The 12,561-nt window shown below is 41.5% G+C and overlaps 1 protein-coding gene across 1 annotated transcript in view; it reads left to right on the top strand.

The window, feature by feature from the left end:
• Window positions 1-12,561, top strand: part of LOC120032975 (inactive rhomboid protein 2-like) — a 42,333-nt gene that overhangs the window by 3,997 nt on the left and 25,775 nt on the right. Inside the window, exon 2 of the mRNA XM_038979251.1 lies at window positions 3,910-4,066. The gene's annotated coding sequence lies outside the window, so the exon portion shown is untranslated. The remainder of the gene's footprint in view (window positions 1-3,909; window positions 4,067-12,561) is intronic.

The raw sequence follows: 12,561 nt of genomic DNA, 5'->3' as shown, positions 1-12,561 counted from the left end.
TGTCAGGGCAATTATAAAAACATTATAAAGATATGCAACTGTTGAAAACCGTTTTGGTCAGATACAGCATCGGCATGTTTGGCGTCGAAACAGAGATGCATACAAGGAGAGGCACCTCATACTGACGGTGAAATATGGAGGGGGGTCAGTGATGTTTTGGGGCTGTTTTAATTCCAGAGGTCCAGAGGCACTGGTTAAGATTGATGGCATAATGAATTCCACCAAGTATCAGGCAATTTTGGCTGACAATCTGGTTGCCTCTGCCAGAAGGCTGGGACTTGGCTGTAGGTGGACTTTCCAACAAGACAATGACCCAAAACAGACCTCAAGATCCACACAGAAATGATTCTGTGACAACAAAATCAATGTTCTGCCATGGCCATCTCAGTCGCCAGACCTCAATCCAATCGAAAACCTGTGGGCTGAGTGGAAGAGGGCAGTTGATAAGCGCAAACCCAAGAATGTGAAGGATCTTGAAAAGATCTGCATAGAGGAATGGTCCAAAATCCCTCCAAATGTGTTCCTTAACCTTGTCAAACATTACAGGAAAAGACTCTATGCTGTTATCCTTGCCAGAGGTGGTTGCACTAAGTAGTAAATGAGGAGTGCCAATAATTATGAAACCTCGATTTTGGTTAATGTATTTTGTATTAAATAATTGTATGATTTTGGTTGGTTCCATTGAAACATTAATAAAGTACAGTATTTCTCACATGTTGGTATTTTGAGTTTATCTTTATAATTATATTGTTTATATTTTTTAAAGTATTGTTTGTGCATTGCCAGTCAGGGGTGCCAGTAATTTTGGAGCTCACTGTATGTATGTACAGTACCAGTCAAAAGTTTTAGAACACCTATTTATTCAAGGGTTTTTCTTCATTTTTACTATTATTACATTGCAGAATAATAGTGAAGATGTCAACACTATGAAATAACACATATGGAATCATGTAGTAACCAAAAAAGTGTTAAACAAATAAAAATATATGTTATATTCTTCATAGTAGCCACCCTTTGCCTTGATGACAGCTTTGCACACTCTTGGCATTCTCAAATCAAATCAAATTTTATTGGTCACATACACGTGTTTAGCAGATGTTATTGCGAGTGTAGCGAAATGCTTGTGTTTCTAGCTCCGGCAGTGCAGTAATACCCAAAACACACAAATCTAAGTAAAGTAATGTAATTAAGAATATATAAATATATGGATGAGCAATGTCAGAGCGGTATAGAGTGGCCAGTGATTTCAAGTCTATGTATATAGACAGCAGCCTCTCTCAACCAGCTTCATGAGGAATGCTTTTCCAACAGTCTTGAAGGACTTCCCACATATGCAGAGCACTTGTTGGCTGCTTTTCCTTCACTCATTCCAACTCATCTCAAACCATCTCAATTGGGTTGAGGTCGGGTGATTGTGGAGGCCAGGTCATCTGATGCACTACTCCATCACTCTCCTTGGTCAAATAGCTCTTACACAGCATGGATGTGTGTTTTGGGTCATTGTCCTGTTGAAAAGCAAATGATAGTCCCACTAAGCGCAAACCAGATGGGATGGCGTATCTCTGCAGAATGCTCTGGTAGCCATGCTGGTTAAGTGTGCCTTGAATTCTAAATTAATCACTGACAGTGTCACCAGCAAAGCACCATCACACCTCCTCCTCCTCCATGCTTCACGGTGGGAACCACACATGCTGAGATCATCCGTTCACCTGCTCTGCATCTCACAAAGACACGGCGGTTGAAACCAAAAATCTCAAATTTGGATTCATCAGACCAAAGAACAGATTTCTACTGGTCTAATGTCCATTGCTCGTGTTTCTTTGCACAAGCAAGTCTCTTTTTCTTATTGCTGTCCTTTAGTAGTGGTTTCTTTGCAGCAATTCGACCATGAAGGCCTGATTCACGCAGTCTCCTCGAAACAGTTGATGTTGATATGTGTCTGTTACTTGAACTCTGTGAAGCATTTATTTGGGCAGCAATTTCTGAGGCTGGTAATTCTAATGAACTTATCCTCTGCCGCAGAGGTGACTCTGTGTCTTCCTTTCCTGTGGCTGTCCTCATGAGAGCCAGTTTCATCATAGCGCTTGATATTTTTTGCGACTGCACTTGAAGGAACTTTCAAAGTTCTTGAAATTTTCCAGATTGACTGACCTTCATGTCTTAAAGTAATGATGGACTGTGGTTTCTCTTTGCTTATTTGAGCTGTTCCTGCCATAATATGGACTTGGTCTTTTACCAAATAGGGCGATCTTCTGTTTACCACCCATACCTTGTCATGTATATATTTTATATTATTTGAGCACGAAGGTGTTTCCACAGCCATTGCTAGCATAATACATTTTACCGACACACAAAGATCCAAGACCATATCGAACAAACAAATAGTTTGTCGACATTTATAAAATTGTCCTGCCATTTCAGCCCGGTCGTAATTTTTTTTTTTTCATGCATCAGGTAATTCAAACTGGATAATGACCATTCAGGCGTACAGTCGTCCATTCTGTCTTTCCTCCCCCTTGGATTCTATTGAGTCATGCTTGCAATCCCCCTGCCCCTCCTAGGTTTCAGCTCCAGTTCTCAGCTGTTGTGCCACAACATGCCTGCCAGTAAACAGAGCCTTGAGTCTCTCCTAGTGACAGGCCTCTTCCCAGTAGTATCTGTGGGCTCATTGGGATTTTTTCCCTGCTACGTCATGGTAATGCCAACTTATGCAAATTCAGCTTCCATACTGTCTGACACATCATCCTTCGCTTCGACACGACACAGGAAAAGGGCCTAAACCTCAACCTGAAAGGACGCAAGGCCGCTCTGGTAGTGGCACTTTGACATGTTAACTTTGATTCTCATGAACATCAGAGCATCGGAAGTTCAAAGCTTCATCCATTTTCTAATTGATGCGCACTGATCCAGGAAGGGATCTGACTTAAATATCTGCGAATATGGGGGGAATGTGTGTCACAGACTCGTAGTATCCTGCTGTGTCTTCTTCAGATCGCTCTCATCTTCTGAGTGAGCCAGAGACTCATTCCGCAGGCTGGAGGCTGGCTGGCTAGCTGGCTGGCTTCCTCCTTGTGCTGTACTGCTCTCTCAAGCGGTTGCACCCACGACAAGCCAAAAACCATGACATGCCGTGTAACTGGGAAATATCAGCACTGTCTATGTTGGATCTAGTTTGAAAGGTAGCCCAGGTTTTGAGTTTGGTGTCTTGTGTATTCAAAACATTCACGGCCCCTGAAGGCAGCTAGGGGTCTCGGTAAGGGTGATGGAGCTGTGATACTTGTGGGAAGCTTCCTGCCATGCAAGTTTGGACCTGCATGCATGCTCTGTGAAGTGCAGATTCTGTTTCAGTTATGGAATACACATTTCCCGTCCAGCTACAGTAGAACACTAACCAAGAATACTGTGACAAATCTCTCACAAGAATTCTGTAGTTTCTCTGAGAAGCTTTCAGTTGCTCAAAATGACAAAGAGGGTCTCATAGCTTTTGAGGTCAAATAACCTGCCATACTACTGTTTTTTTCAACTAAAGTTCTTCAACTATTTGATCACAAGGATAGCACTAGCCATTTGAGCAATGTCATTACCACACACATTGTGTTTAAGTAGACAAGAGTGAGGGGTGATTTCAGTTGCTACACTGATGTATCGATGCATTCTGAAGTTACTTTCCTACCCCATTCGATTGATTCGCCCCCTGGTATGAAGAGATGACTGTTTTTGCTCGTTCATTCATGCACATGCAAGTTAGATCTTGAATGCTATTGGCATGTTGCGCAATCCACACAAGTCCTTTTGAAATCTATTGAAGTCTGACATTTGTCAAGATCTCGAGTCTCTCGCAAGTCTCTCGAAGTTCTTGGTGGGTACTTATCTACTAGGTTCTGACTTGTGGTTCAAATGCTCTTTCAGGTTGCAGTAATCAGGGCGGTAGAGATGTTACTGGTCACAGGATGTGGTGATGAGGTAATCATCTGAAGGACTGTTCCTCTTTCGCCCTGCTGCGAGCGGTCGGAGGTAACAGAGACCGGTCGTCAGGCAACACCCATATCTGGAGGCGAGTCGAGCAGTAAGTGTGAACGCTGTTCCACAGCTCCAAATGTGTGACAATTATGTCAAGTGACAAAATATGCGGTGATACAGTATTTAACTGGTGTCATTTTTGTTATTTGTTTGAAACAGCTGTGGGTCCTGCACTCTGAAACGTATATGTTGTGTGTCAAGAGTTCATTGAAGAAGTGATGGAGAACAATGGATGTGTTGTACAGCTGTGCATCTGTGCTGCTCTGCACAAGATGCCATTGAAGCGACAGTATGTTCTTCAGTGGATGTTGTCGTGCATTTCACAGCAACAAGTGAAACTTCTGCATAGGTAATCTAGTCTTAAAGAGTCTTAGCGTAGAACGCAAAGGAAGGTTAATTGGAACCTGACACTCTTAAGCATGTAGCCATGTACAGTACCAGTCAAAAGTTTCGACACACCTACTCACTGTATTAAAGTAATAATAATAGTGAAGTCATCAAAACTATGAAATAGCACATATTGAATTATGTTGTAACCAAAAAAGGGTCGAACAAATCAAAATATATATTATATTTGAGATTCTTCGAAGTAGCCACCCTTTTGCCTTGATGACAGCTTTGCACACTCTTGGCATTCTCTCAACCAGCTTAATGAGGAATGCTTTTCCAACAGTCTTGAAGGAGTTGCTGAGCACTTTTCCTTCGCTCTGCAGTCCAACTCATCCCAAACCATCTCAATTGGGTTGAGGTCGGATGATTGTGGAGACCAGGTCATCTTATGCAGCACCATCACTCTCCTTCTTGGTCAAATAGCCCTTACACAGCATGGAGGTGTGTTTTGGGTCATTGTCCTGTTAAAAAACAATTGATAGTCTCACTAAGTGCAAACCAAATGGGATGGCATATCGCTGCAGAATGCTCTGCTATAGAGGTCGACCGATTATAACTTTTCAATGCCGATACCGATTATTGGAGGACCAACAAAAGCCGATACCGATTAATCGGCCGATTTCAATTTTGAAAAATATTTATTTATTTATTTGTAATAATGACAATTACAACAATACTGAATGAACACTTTTATTTTAACTTAATATAATACATCAATAAAATCAATTTAGCCTCAAATAAATAATGAAACATGTTCAATTTGGTTTAAATAATGCAAAAACAAAGTGTTGGAGAAGAAAGTAAAAGTGCAATATGTGCCATGTACAAAAGCTAACGTTTAAGTTCCTTGCTCAGAACATATGAAAGCTGGTGGTTCCTTTTAACATGAATCTTCAATATTCCCAGGTAAGAAGTTTTAGGTTGAGGTTATTATAGGAATTATAGGACTATTTCTCTCTATACCATTTGTATTTCATATACCTTTGACTATTGGATGTTCTTATAGGCACTATAGTATTGCCAGTGTAACAGTATAGCTTCCGTCCCTCTCCTCGCCCCTACCTGGGCTCGAACCAGGAACACATCGAAAACAGCCACCCTCGAAGCATCGTTACCCATCACTCCACAAAAGCCGCGGCCCTTGCAGAGCAAGGGGAACAACTACTCCAAGTCTCAGAGCGAGTGACGTTTGAAACGCTATTAGCGCGCACCCCGCTAACTAGCTAGCCATTTCACATCGGTTACACCAGCCTAATCTCGGGAGTTGATAGGCTTGAAGTCATAAACAGAGCTGTGCTTGAAGCATTGTGAAGAGCTGCTGGCAAACGCACGAAAGTGCTGTTTGAATGAATGCTTACGAGCCTGCTGCTGCCTACCACCGCTCAGTCAGACTGCTCTATCAAATATCAAATCATAGACTTAATTATAACATAATAACACAGAAATACGAGCCTTAGGTCATTAATATGGTCAAAGCGGGAAACTATCATTTCGAAAATAAAACGTTTATTCTTTCAGTGAAATACGGAACCGTTCTGTATTTTATCTAACGGGTGGCATCCATAAGTCTAAATATTCCTGTTACATTGCACAACCTTCAATGTTATGTTATAATGATGTAAAATTCTGGCAAATTAGTTCGCAACGAGCCAGGTGGCCCAAACTGCTGCATATACCCTGACTCTGTTGCACAGAACGCAAGAGAAGTGACACAATTTCCCTAGTTAAAATAAATGAATGTTAGCAGGCAATATTAACTAAATATGCAGGTTTAAAAATATATACTTGTGTATTGATTTTAAGAAAGGCGCTTTTTTCGCGATTGCGCCTGTTAAATCACCCGTTTGGCGAAGTAGGCTATGATTTCATGATAAATTAACAGGCACCGCATCGATTATATGCAACGCAGGACAAGCTAGAGAAACTAGTATTATCATCAACCATGTGTAGTTAACTAGTGATTATGTTAAGATTGATTGTTTTTTATAAGATAAGTTTAATGCTAGCTAGCACCTTACCTTGGCTCCTTGCTGCACTCGCATAACAGGTAGTCAGCCTGCCACGCAGTCTCCTCGTGGAGTGCAATGTAATTGGCCATGATCGGCGTCCAAAAATGCCGATCACCGATTGTTATGAAAACTTGAAATCGGCCCTAATTAATCGCCATTCCGATTTAATCGGTCGACCTCTACTCTGGTAGCCATGCTAGTTAAGTGTGCCTTGAATTCTAAATAAATCACTGACAGTGTCACCAGCAAAGCACCATCACACCACCTCCTCCATGCTTCACGGTGGGAACCACACATGCTGAGATCATCCTTTCACCTACTCTGCGTCTCACAAAGACACGGCGGTTGGAACCAAAAATCTCAAATTTGGACTCATCAGACCAAAGGACAGATTTCCACCGGTCTAATATCAATTGCACATGTTTCTTGGCCCAAGCAAATCTCTTCTTATTGGTGTCCTTTAGTAGTGGTTTCTTTGCAGCAATTCGAACATGAAGGCCTGATTCACGCAGTCTCAGTTGATGTTGATATGTGTCTGTTACTTGAACTCTGTGAAGCATTTACTTTCCTGTGGCGGTCCTCATGAGAGCCAGTTTCATCATAGCGCTTGATGGTTTTTCCGACTGCACTTGAAGAAACTTTCAAAGTTCTTGAAATTTTCAGCATTGACTGACCTTCATGTCTTAAAGTAATGATGGACTGTCGTTTCTCTTTGCTTATTTGAGCTGATCTTGCCATAATATGGACTTGGTCTTTTACCAAATAGGGCTATCTTCTGTATACCACCCGTACCTTGTCACAACACAACTGATTGGCTCAAACGCATTAACTTCATTGGGATAGGGGGTGCTGTTGTCACTTTTTCTGGAAATCGTGTAATTTTTAAACGGCTTCCTACTCAATTCTTGCTCGTACAATATGCATATTATTATTATTATTGGATAGAAAACAGTCTCTAGTTTCTATAGCCGTTGAAATTTTGTCTCTGAGTGGAACAGAACTCATTCTACAGCAATTTCCCTGACATGGAGTCAGATTTCACACATCTTGGCCCCTGATCTGGAGTCAGTTTAAAGGTCCCCGTGAATGCTATGAGGATACAGACACTGCTTACGTCTTCCCCTGGATGTCTTTACGTGATGACGCTTTGAATGGTGTCGATTGCGCAATCACAGCCACTATAAAACAAAAAAACGTGTAGGTAGGAACTCTTTTCCAGCTGCGCCGGACGCGCGGTGGACACCGACCTGCTCTTTTTCCAAGCATTAGTGTAGCCTGTAATATTTCTCCGGTCATGTTTTTACTTGTAATAGGTGTTAAAGACATCATAAGGTAGTTAATTTGAACCGTTTTATAGCAATTTATATCCGTTTAGTGCGATTTTGGGACATTTATTTCTGAGACCCTTTGAATCTCTGGGCACGTTTCCAGTTCATGCCGAACGCAGTGGGCATTTCCACATGGCAAGAGGACAGCTTTCGACCAAAAGACGATTAGACCCAAGAAAGGATTCTTTGCCCAAGATTCTGATGGAAGAACAGCTCAAAGTAAGAACAATTTATTATGATAAATCGTGTTTCTGTCGAAAAATGTTAATCGCTAATGCCGCCATTTTGTTAGACGTAGCTTCGCTTGGCGCAAACTGTATTGAAAAGTAAGGATAATTTAAAAAATGTAAATCAGCGATTGTATTAAGAATTAAATTGTCTATCAATCGCTGTCCACCCTATATTTTTTAGTCACGTTTATGAGTATTTATGTATACGACTAGATCACTGTCTAATATGTCGCACGACATTTTCTGACCAGCTGGGCAACTTTTGTCATTGTCTAACCATGATTTTGGTGGCTAAATATGCACATTTTCGAACAAACTCTATATGTATGTTGTAATATGATGTTACAGGAGTGTCATCTGAAGAATTCTGAGAAGGTTAGTGAAAAAATTAATATATTTTGGCGATGTTGACGTTATCGCTCTCTTTGGCTAGAATCAATGCTCTGGTAATGTTTGCACATGTGGTATGCTAATATAACGATTTATTGTGTTTTCGCTGTAAGACACTTAGAAAATCTGAAATATTGTCTGTATTCACAGGATCTGTGTCTTTCGATTAGTGTATGCTGTGTATTTTTACGAAATGTTTTATGATTAGTAATTAGGTAATACACGTTGCTCTATGTATTTATTCTAGTCGATTTGTGACGGTGGGTGCAATTGTAAACTATGATATCTACCTGAAATATGCACATTTTTCTAACAAAACCTATCCTATACCATAAATATGTTATCAGACTGTCATCTGATGAGGTTTTTTCTTGGTTAGTGGCTATCAATATCTTAGTTTAGCCGAATTGGTGATAGCTACTGGTGTTGGTGGACAAAGAAAAAATGGTGTCTTTTGCTAAGGTGTTTACCTAATAGATTTACATATTGTGTCTTCCCTGTAAAACATTTTAAAAATCGGACATGTTGGCTGGATTCACACGATCTGTATCTTTCATTAGCTGTATTGGACTTGTTAATGTGTGAAAGTTAAATATTTCAAATCATTTTTTTTTTTGAATTTGCCGCTCTGCCTTTTCAATGGAATGTGGGAGGAGTGCCGCTAGCGGCACCCCTTGCCTAAACAGGTTAAGGAAAGAAATTAACTTTTAACAAGGCACACCTGTTAATTGAAACGTATTCCAGGTGACTACCTCATGAAGCTGGTTGAGAGAATGCCAAGAGTGTGCAAAGCTGTCATCAAGTCAAAGGGTGGCTACTTTGATTTGTTTAACACTTTTTTGCTTACTACATGATTCCATATGTGTTATTTCATAGTGTTGATGTCTTCACTATTTTTCAACAATGTAGAAAATAGTACAAATAAAGAAAAACCCTTGAATGAGTAGGTGTGTCCAACCTTTTGACTGGTACTGTAGCTAAACTCACCCAGGCTGTACTGTACTTGGGCTGACCTGTTCATCATTGAAGCCTATGACAGAAAGTGAAAGATGAGACCGACTGCCCTTGCCTTTGTCTATGTTTGGGAACTTGGCTCTAGGCCATTACCACTTCTAACTGTAACTAGCTATCACCGGTGGCAACCAAACCTAGCAATTTCTCAACGAGCACATTCCTGTCTGCCTGTGTCCAGGGCTATGGTGTGAGGTGGCAGCTGTGCTTGGCGTCACGTTAACATGCAACAGCAGCACTCTGTGGGCTATAGGGGCTTGGTGACAGACACGCACCTTCGCAGGATACACACTCACACACACTTGTACAGGAACACACGGTGGCACCAAACACCAAGTATGCAAATGAAGCATTGACGCTTCATCTGCTATTGACTTAAGGCCAGGGTCATGTACATTAGGCACCAATCAAAAGAAACCAGACTGAAATAGGGAGGGACTAACTGGTGCTTGTCCCATAAGAAGTTTTCGTTTTCAGTTGCAAAACGTATCCCGGTGTGTGTGTGTCCTAATAAAAATGACCCTGCTCGCATGTCATGACATCTTCAAGAGCTCCACTCTCAACACTGGCCCCAATGTAAAGAACTGGACAGATTCGTTTAGATTTCTTGAAGTACACAGAGAGAGGGGGTGGAGAGAGAGACTGGGAGTGTGGGAGCTCGTGATACACGAGTCATGTGATAGGAGCACTATGATTGTCACCCTGGGTATGTCACTACACATGTGTGACTCATTACTGGGATGTGTGACTGGGCTGGGACTTGGAATTAGTGTACACTGAGTGGACAAAACATTAAGAACACCTGCTCTTTCCATGACACAGACTGACCAGTTGAAAGCTATGAACCATTATTGATGTCACTTGTTAAATGCACTTCAATCAGTGTAGATGAAGGGGAGGAGACCGGTCATACAATTATTTTAAAGCCTTGAGACAATTGAGACATGGATTGTGTATGTGTGTCATTCAGAGGGTGAATGGGCAAGACAACAGATTTTAACGGGGTATGGTAGTAGGTGCCAGGCGCACCGTTTTGTGCCAAGAACAGCAACGCTGCTGGGTTTTTCACCCACAACAGTTTCCGTGTGTATCAAGAATGGTCCACCGCCCAACTGTGGGAAGCATTGGAGTCGGCATGTGCCGGCATCCTTGTAGAGTCCATGCCCAGACGAATTGAGGCTGTTCTGAGGACAAAAGGGGCGGGGGGTGCAACTCAATATTAGGAAGGTATTCTTAATGTTTTGTACACTCAATGTATGTCATCATGAGCTGTCTCTTACAAGACTACTGTGACACTGTGTTTGAGTTCTCACTCACTTAGGATATTTGAGTGGCAGAGAGAGAGAGTGAGAGACTGAGAACTAACAATCTACAGTACTGTGCTTCGTGTGCTGGGAGTTACTGTGGAAGCCTTGGGCTGTGTTGTCACATCTGCTGTTCCCAGACTACTGTGAGATTGAGACTCCCTCTGGACTCAGTTAATCATTTATTACAAATGTTCCATATTGATCAAGAAAACATACCCTTATGCTACCATCTAGTAGCTACTATAATGTTTTTCACTTGCTCTCTAACGATTTGGGTAAATGTTCAGTCAACATCTGAATGTGCAACAACACAAAAGTTCCCCCCTGTGAGGAAATCATTATCCTGGAGCTGTTGTTTCCCCGGGGGACTGAAGATGATGATGCGCAGTGTTCCAGTATTGCCTGAAAATCACTTCTATGTTGCTCGGTAATCTCCCTAAATGTATTTTGGCTGTGGAGGGGGAAAAACTATGATGACACAATTTATAGAAAACCCAACCCACATCACAGGTCGATCATTGACCTATTGTTATCCTATCCAAGATCTGTTGGCAAGACAACCAGGCTATTGTTATCCTATTGGTTTAGAATAGGTGTTGACTGTTATTCATGCTACCAGTCACATAGGTATGGGCCTAATAGATGTGTCAAAACCCTCATTGTCATCAACAGGGTAATCTCAGTGAGCAATCTGGGAAGCCCTTTGAGTTTTGGCTATTCTGGTTCTGGTAATCTGTCATCTCCACACTACATTATCTGTTATGGATGGTATTGATATTGATTGACTCATAATTGTTAAGATATGGATGAAGATATAGGATTAATATCACAAAGATATATACATAAATATAGGCAATCAAGTATGCAGATTACAGACCAGCAGAATATTATTTCCGTAGGCCCATGCATTTAGAATGAGACTCCCAATGAGACAATGTCTACAATGAGACTGATCTCTCTTTCTCCACTCTACCAAAACAACACCACCCTGACTCACTCCTTGACTGTCTCCCGATGGAAACTATAAAAGCATTCTCCACATTGACAGACTGTGCGGTTAGTGACTGTCTGCCACTAAAGCACGGCACCACACTGTTAAAACCCCTCCATTAGTGAAAGCCTTGGATATTTCATTATGTGAAAGGGTGTGGGCCTGACCCGGTCCCATAGGAACATATGAGTTCTTCCATCCCCCAACGAGTCTCTGTACTATTCTGCTCCCATAGCCACAGACTTGATTGCCATTGACTCGACTGGTGTCAGATTTCCCTCCTGCTGCCGTTCCCGACGCTGACACCAAGGCCCTTTTTTCTAGTGATGTATAGCGACTCCAAGGTTTCAAGACATTGACTAGATCTATAATGGACACGTATGGCCAGGGAGAATACGGCTATAGGAATATTGCAATCTTGCCTTGACTTGCCTATGGAAATATACAATGACACAATTCAAAAAGCCTGAAGAGTGAGGACTAATTGAGCTCTGAGTGGGTCCAGAGGCCGATAACGATATCTAATGGAGACTTGGAGCTGGGGACAGGAAGGCATGATTATGGTTGTGGCTTTGAGCAGATAAGAAAGGTAGGCCTATGTACTGATATTGAATGTATTTTTAGTTAAGTTTAGTTTATTTGATCATTTAAAGGTACACCTACAAAATGATACACTTGATTTAAGAATCTTCGAGGGTAAACACAATAGTTGACGACTTATTTCCATTGTTGTCCTTTAGTAACATCTCATTTAGAGATGAGGGACTCAGGGTGGCTTTCAGAGATAGTTGTTGCATGGTGTTACTGTATGTAACACTTCATGATGGTCTTCCTGTGCACATGGCTTGGCAGTCAGTCCATTAATCATTGCACTAAATGTAAGAT

The sequence above is a fragment of the Salvelinus namaycush genome, chromosome 39 (assembly GCF_016432855.1).
Source record: "Salvelinus namaycush isolate Seneca chromosome 39, SaNama_1.0, whole genome shotgun sequence".
NCBI lineage: Eukaryota > Metazoa > Chordata > Actinopteri > Salmoniformes > Salmonidae > Salvelinus > Salvelinus namaycush.
This window is presented reverse-complemented; position numbering and strand designations above follow the sequence as displayed.